The 7,108-nt window shown below is 37.9% G+C and overlaps 1 pseudogene; it reads left to right on the top strand.

Moving 5' to 3' along the window:
* Positions 1-540: 540 nt before the first annotated feature.
* Positions 541-7,108, top strand: part of LOC113316624 — a 13,495-nt pseudogene continuing 6,927 nt past the window's right edge.

Here is a 7,108-nt window from a genome sequence, read left to right as displayed (position 1 = left end):
CGATCAAGTGTCAGTCTCTTGGGTCAGCCAAAATTGCGAACCAGCTCATAATCATAAGTACTGTCTTGGTGTTCACTGCATGCATGGAATGTTCTCCTGATATTCCAGTTTTTGTGATTCAGGAAGTTTGCGCTAGAAGGAAATATGGTCCAATGCTTTTTCTTTTGTTAAAACCTCTGTCGGAAGGGAAAGTAGTACAAATTTACTTTACTGATTCATGGTTACATTTTCGCGTTTCAGAAGGAAAAGAAAGAACAAAGAAAAAACACTTCGAATGGTTTTTTCTTTTCTCTTTTTTTTAGGAGAAAGGTTGAATTGTATAATTGAAGAAGCATGATAATTTACAATAAATCGATTCGATTAAAGAAACCCTGAAATTAGAATGAGACTTTATTAAAGAAGCGCCAGAAAGAGAGGGAATCCGATTCAACAAACCAGTAGTCTTTTGCTATCTCCTAATCCTTTTGCTCCTCACTCATTGTTGAATTAGTATTGTCCTGTCTTTATCGTTCTCGATATCATTGTTCTTATCATCCAAGCATGTCGTTGTCCTCGATATCACTTTCTAGAATTAATAGTCAGGAAGTTGAGCATTATCATGAAAGCAGTAGCAGCAGACGCAATAGTAAATGGGTAATTGATGTGAAAGAACAACTACAGAAGATGGATAAACGGAATGAGGTGGATCACTGGGAGAAGAAATGTATTTACCAGATACCAGCATGCGTGAAAGATCTATTCTACATGCTTGCATCGTCTTTGAGTTTGGGCCAACTCAATTCCACGGACATGCCAACATGCCGCATGCCAACTCGCATGTTGCATGTCACATCTTGCAACTTTGGCTTTATCTTGCCTTCTACTTAATGAAGCTTCATTGTGTCAGACAATAGCTTCATTACTTAGTCAAATGCATTTACAATGTAGTGTCACCCTTGCACTTCTTTGACCCTGCGGGGTTATGCCATTCTTAGCACTTGACAGTCTACGCAGTGTCGCGCCATCCTGGCTGCACACTGACTTGACCTGCAACTTTGTAACGCGTAATCATTTTGCGCCACTTGCATCCCTGTCATACCTACCATCATGGAGAGGATCACTTGAATCAGATGGAGAAACACAAGCACAGAGGAGTACTCCATTTCCTCAGGAGATCTAACAAACCGATTGAGTCTTACAAAGATGCCCTTCATCTGGTTGGTAAGCACGTCCTTGCTTCTTATGACTGGCTTGATGAAGCAAATAACGACTATCGAGATCAACATAGCAACTACAGCGACCAATTCATGCAGCTCATGATGCTGGATGGCTGCTTCATGCTCTAGATTTTTCAAACTTCCACAGGAACCATTAACGATTATGCCTTTAATGACCCAATCTTTAGTTACCGTGATCTCTTTACATAATCCCTTATATAAGGAGATACATGCTCATGCTCTAAAACCAACTCCCAATGCTCCTCTTAGACACTTTACTTTCTGTTGAAACTGGTGGAGCAGAAAGTACTACCACTGGTGGCAAACCAAAGGTAATATCGTTTTTACATTATATGGGACTTATTTTATGCTATTCATTCATATCTTTTAATTGATTTTGAGTAGTCACCTATAAACAGAACACGGAGTTCTTAAACAGGATCATAATTAAGTTTTGTACCCAAAAGAAATCCATTCTTAGCTTATATGGGACTTTCATCCCTGTCCTAGACCTCCCCCACCTAATTTTTTCAACGTCCTCGTTGAATGCAACCAAGTATACTCGTTATACTTGTTTTCTGGCCTTGTACGCTTCTGAGCCCTTCTCAAAAATCAGCAAACCTTTCTTGGCCTTTAACCTTGCCAATGCTTTTATGACTAGTACTAAATGCCGTCACTTAGCTTACTGCTTTGCCATTGATCCTACTGACTTGCACTGTTGTTGTCACGTTGGCCTACGCTTCAACTCCCACTACAATCGCATATCAATACCCAAATGCTTTTTTGTGATATATTACGCCATGCATTTTCAGAACTCTTTCTGAAAAATCGACAGTACTAATCTTTTGGCTAATGATATTAATTTTGATTGTTGTTGTAGTAATGAGGTTCAAACTCTCGGACTTGTGAAGATTAAATTTAAAGATTTAATAAAATTATATACAAAAATATTAACAAAGTGGGCGAGAGGTAACCAAGACACTAGAATCCATTATTACACACGAATGATGTCAAATATTTCATAACTCTAATTATCCTTTTAATCCTTTATCTCTTAATCCACAAATAATCAAACATATTCTCAAAAATTAATTGTATCCCTTAAGCATAGATTATCTAACCAAAGCATAACCTATCTAATTGAATCACAACTAATGAAGAAAATTATGTAAACTTTTAAGAACTCTGCAAAAGCAATGATTGAGTGAATTATAATTAAATATTAGAGAAAATGAAATAGTTACCCATTGTTCATGTGCGAATAGCTTCATCCATTGCCTTGGTTACGAGAGAATTAGCCGCTCATCATGTTGGAAAACCTCTCAAAGAATTTCATTGATGCTCAAAAATGGTTTACAAATGATGAGAATATGAGAAATACAATAAAACCGGGTTTGTAACAATTATATTTGTTACAAACCAGATAACTACGACCCTCAGTGACAAAATAAGACTGTTGCAGCTGTGTCGCAAACGCTGTAGCAAATAAATCTTCCTGATGTACGACCCACAGGTGTGAGTCGTTATTCCTGTAGGAAAACGATTGCTGGTGCAGGTCCGTTCTTCGTGTTCTTCAGTTTTCTTCAATGGCAGCAACAGCAGCAGGTGGTCTCTCTGCAAATTCGATTTTTTTTGACTCTGTGGTGCTCTAAACTTCTCCCAATATCTCCCCCTCACTTCTCTATGATCCCCTCACCCTATATATACTCAAGAGCAGCAAAATATCACGCCATAACTCTCACAAATTTTCATTAAACTCGGCAGTGAAAACAAATATTCTAGGAATATTTTCTTCCCTGTTTTAGCTTCTCACGTGTTTCCACAGCTGCAAAATCTCCTCATTTATCTTCTTCACGGTCCAGAGTGTTGCTAGAGTCATCATACACGAGAAGAACATGCATAAATCTTCCAAAACCTGTGAACTATTCTTCTCATGCACGGGCTTCCCTGATTCCTTGTCATGGATTTTCCAGCCAAATTTGATCGAAACAAACACCCATACCAGCTCTTTTATGACATATCACAACTACCCATGAAGTTTCAGCCCTTTAGTCCACCTAGAACATCTACAAATTTCGATCGAAACATTCTCAGAGAGCTGCCACATTTTTCCCGCCAATTTTTAAGTTTCAAATGAATAAGATGGTGTCCCCCTAACCAGATCTGGGGTGCGAATAGCAGCTGCCTTTTTGGGGTGCCCCTTAGCCAAATATGGGCTCCGCATAGCAAGTGTCCTCGGGGGGTGTTCCGAGTGATTTTTCGAGCCGATTTTTCCAACAATATTTATTTTCCAAAAATACCTAAAAATACACAAAATACCATAATAAGGACGAAAACGAGTACCAACAATACGAAACATTGAGGACAAATTAGACACATAAATGCGTCTATCAAACCTCCAAACTTATTATTTGCTAGTCCTCGGGCATAACTAATAAAAAATAAATAAAACCGAGTTAATCTCGGGAGGGTTTACCAGAGGTGTTCCCACAAAACCATTACTCCAGACCCTAGCTATCTATGCAGAACCTTGGAAGGCACTAAAGAATCTCCTTGGTTGGCATACTTACTGACTACAGGAGGAAGTACCCTGATGCGAAATTCCAATTGTTGTACACGAGGTTGCATTCAAGCATACTAAAATTCATATAAAGTGACAGATCTCTACTCAGATAGTTTCTGGACATCATAAACCGGAGTCAACCAATCACATGGATAGATTAAGAAGATGGATGTAGAAAAAAATGTGGATGATGTTGACTAAGGTGAACCTATCGTAATGGACTGAGATACTGGTCTGGACTAATATCAACACACTAGCAAATACAAGGGAACCAGTGGTCTATAATCCTAACTCTAGGTCAACTTAGCTGGCATATACAAGGGTGCCAGTGGTCGACTTTATTGTATTTATTCCGGTTGGTCTGGTGGTCTGGTCTCAATTTTTTTATTTTTTTTCATCTCAGTCACTCTATTTCACCCTAGTAATGGTAAAAAGAAAAAAAAAAGAAGTGATCAGGATTCTTTCGATGTTTCCATCACGAGGATATGGCGAAACTACCATGTTTTCTTTTTCTAACACCTGAGCTCTGTGCTTTTATGAATAGACTCTTTAGATGTTTCCATCTAATCAGAGTGGTTCCTCAAATCCTACAACCAAAATGCTCCATCCACTTAGATTAGTTAGTGTCAACCTTAATTAGTATAAATTTCTAGTCTCTGGAGCTTATTTATTGCAACTAAGAACTTTCTCCCATTACCCCCAAACTTAAATCTAACATTGTCCTCAATGTTCTAAAGATGAAATTAAAAGCATGAACAAGGAGAAACTGTTACCAATGAAGCAAAAGAGATAAGGAAAGATATTACCGTGTCGCATGAATATTGGGTTACCTCCCAAGAAGTGTTAAGTTAAAGTCTTCAGCCAGACCAAGAAAGGATTAGTCACCACGTAGAATCATATAGTAGTATCCGGAATAACTGTGGGTCATCTGGATCAAAAAGTGTTACCCACAAGAAGAGGAAACTGCAACAAACCAAGAAGATACCGAACATACCCTTGCTTAAGACAACTACATCTAGTTGTGGTTCAGGTTCAGGATCTATAAAAGGGTCTAAGTAAAAGGTTTTCATCGGTTGGATTTCCTCAAAGCTAAGATCCAGTTCAGGTATTAAAGTCTGGAAAAACTCAACTAAGAACTTAGAAGCACATAACAACAACCTGAATAATTGGGGATCCTCTAAGTCAATTAGATTTGACTCACAAAGTTGACCACAATGATGGTCATTCTTAAGAAAATGTGTCGACCCTAATATCCTAAAGTAATTAGGTTTAGTCTCAAAACTTAATAACCGACACATCTGAAATTCAAACGTTCCCACAATTGGATTAAAAGTTTTTGGTGGGAAAACAAAATCAATCTTGGTATCACAGCCTAGGTAAACCACATCAACCAGAGGATGGGTTTCTAACAACTGAACTTCTTCCTGAACATTATTAGGTTCAGGAAAAAGTGTACGAAGATAATCTTGTAAGATGGTTGAGGCAAAAATGTCAAGTCCTACACGAGGGAAATTTCTAAGAGTTAAAGCACACGGAGACTGATAATCACCCCCAAACTTAGAGTTTTCTGTGTCTCTAGAAAGACTAGTCACAACTTCCCTAATTTCTAGGTCATCGGATTCCTGAAAATGGTCAATTGATTCTTCTAAGTCGGGTTCATCCTCACTCATTTCTACGAGTTCATTTTCTTTTTCTAAGTATAATGTTTCTAAATTTCTAGACTCCAAAACAATATTCTCCGAATAAACTCGTTCCTCAAAACTATCATCGGCTTCGTAGACAGGAAATACTACATCATCTAAAACGAGGGTATCTCTAGTCAAATCCTCGTCCTTTTGAATAGGTGAAAAATTATTAAAATTATTTGGATTTGAACTAGAAATAATATTATCATTGTAAAGCTCAATTGGAGTAACCATTTCCTGATCACTATTCCTACATAAGTATGATTCTCCATCAACACTATCCTCATCATAATAACATGAAAAAGATCGAACCTCATCAAAACAAGTAGTACTACCAATTCTAACCTTGTTATCTTGATTATGTAAATAACTATCTTCATTCTCAAGGGTATTATTGGATACACTATATTGGCAATTCAAGTAATTTCGAGCAATTCTTTCGTTCGTCTCAGCTATCCGCTTGAGGTTGTGTTCTAAAGAAGGTTCACTCATTATTGTATTTCTTTCATCTCAGCTAACTTACGCGTCGACTCAGCTAACTTCCTGAGGGACTCTTCTAAAGGAGGAATAGGAACATAGGGATCATAAAAAGGACTACTTTTCAATAGTTTGATTGTATCCTCTAGAGACGAAGAACTAGTACTATAATCTTCTTGCTCGTAAGACTGATGCATGTGTGGATAGTAATTGGGCTCCCCAGGGTATGACCCATATCCTTCCAAAGGATGGCGTTCCCAACCACTATTCCCAACATGGTCATAGAAAGGATGATGTCCATATTCAAATTCAGGTCGATAATCATTGTATTGGATTCTATCATACCAGTTCGACATTCTTAATTGCAAGGGAATTCTACACAATCACAAACAAGGCTGAATCGACCAAATCAAACCTTAGCAAACAAAAAGCATGATGGCTCCACTTAGATTTTTTCTAGACCAGCTTCTAATCCTTCGAAAGGGAATTCGTTACAATTTAAGCAAACCCCTCTGGAATCAATCCGAGTCAAAGTAAGTTGAATTGAGGCGAGGGAAGCTCAGTGAATCTTTGATACCCAAGGCCTCACCGCTATCACAAGGTGGCGCAGTCACGCATTCAACTCACAGAAACCATCATGAACTTCGAAGTATGCTAAAAGAGTAACCAATATTTTTCGAACGACTTTCCTACTAAGCTCTTTATCCTATAGGTCTCGTTCTAGTCAAAATTTTAAGCTTAGGTTCGCGTTTGGTTTCGTTTTCCTAAAGCGGGCAAGAAGGAGACGGTGATGAAATCCGAGTCCTTATCTTAATTTGTCCAGGCCTTTCCCTTTACTGGGAAATTAAAACAACCGTATTCAAATCCTCAGCATATATTCACCTTAAGGCATACAATAAACCCGCTGACAGGGGATTCGCGGGTGTTTAGAAAGCTTACCTCCCGTACCAGACGGGCGCAGAACCGCTGAAGTCGACTCCTATGAAGACGATATTGTAATCGTCGTCCTTCCCTGCAAACATTTTTATATTTAATGTACCCTTCCTTAGGGTTTAAAAAAAATAAAATAATTGTCCAAGTCCAAAGTCCAAATAAAGTGCAAAAGAAAAGAAATAAAAAAAAATAATAATTACAAAAAATGGAAGGTCTCTAAAAAAAAAAAATTCTCTCTCTCTTTTTTTTTTTAA

Source organism: Papaver somniferum, chromosome 10 (assembly GCF_003573695.1).
Source record: "Papaver somniferum cultivar HN1 chromosome 10, ASM357369v1, whole genome shotgun sequence".
Lineage (NCBI taxonomy): Eukaryota > Viridiplantae > Streptophyta > Magnoliopsida > Ranunculales > Papaveraceae > Papaver > Papaver somniferum.
Note: the sequence above shows the minus strand (reverse complement) of the source record. Positions and strands in the feature narration are given on the sequence as shown.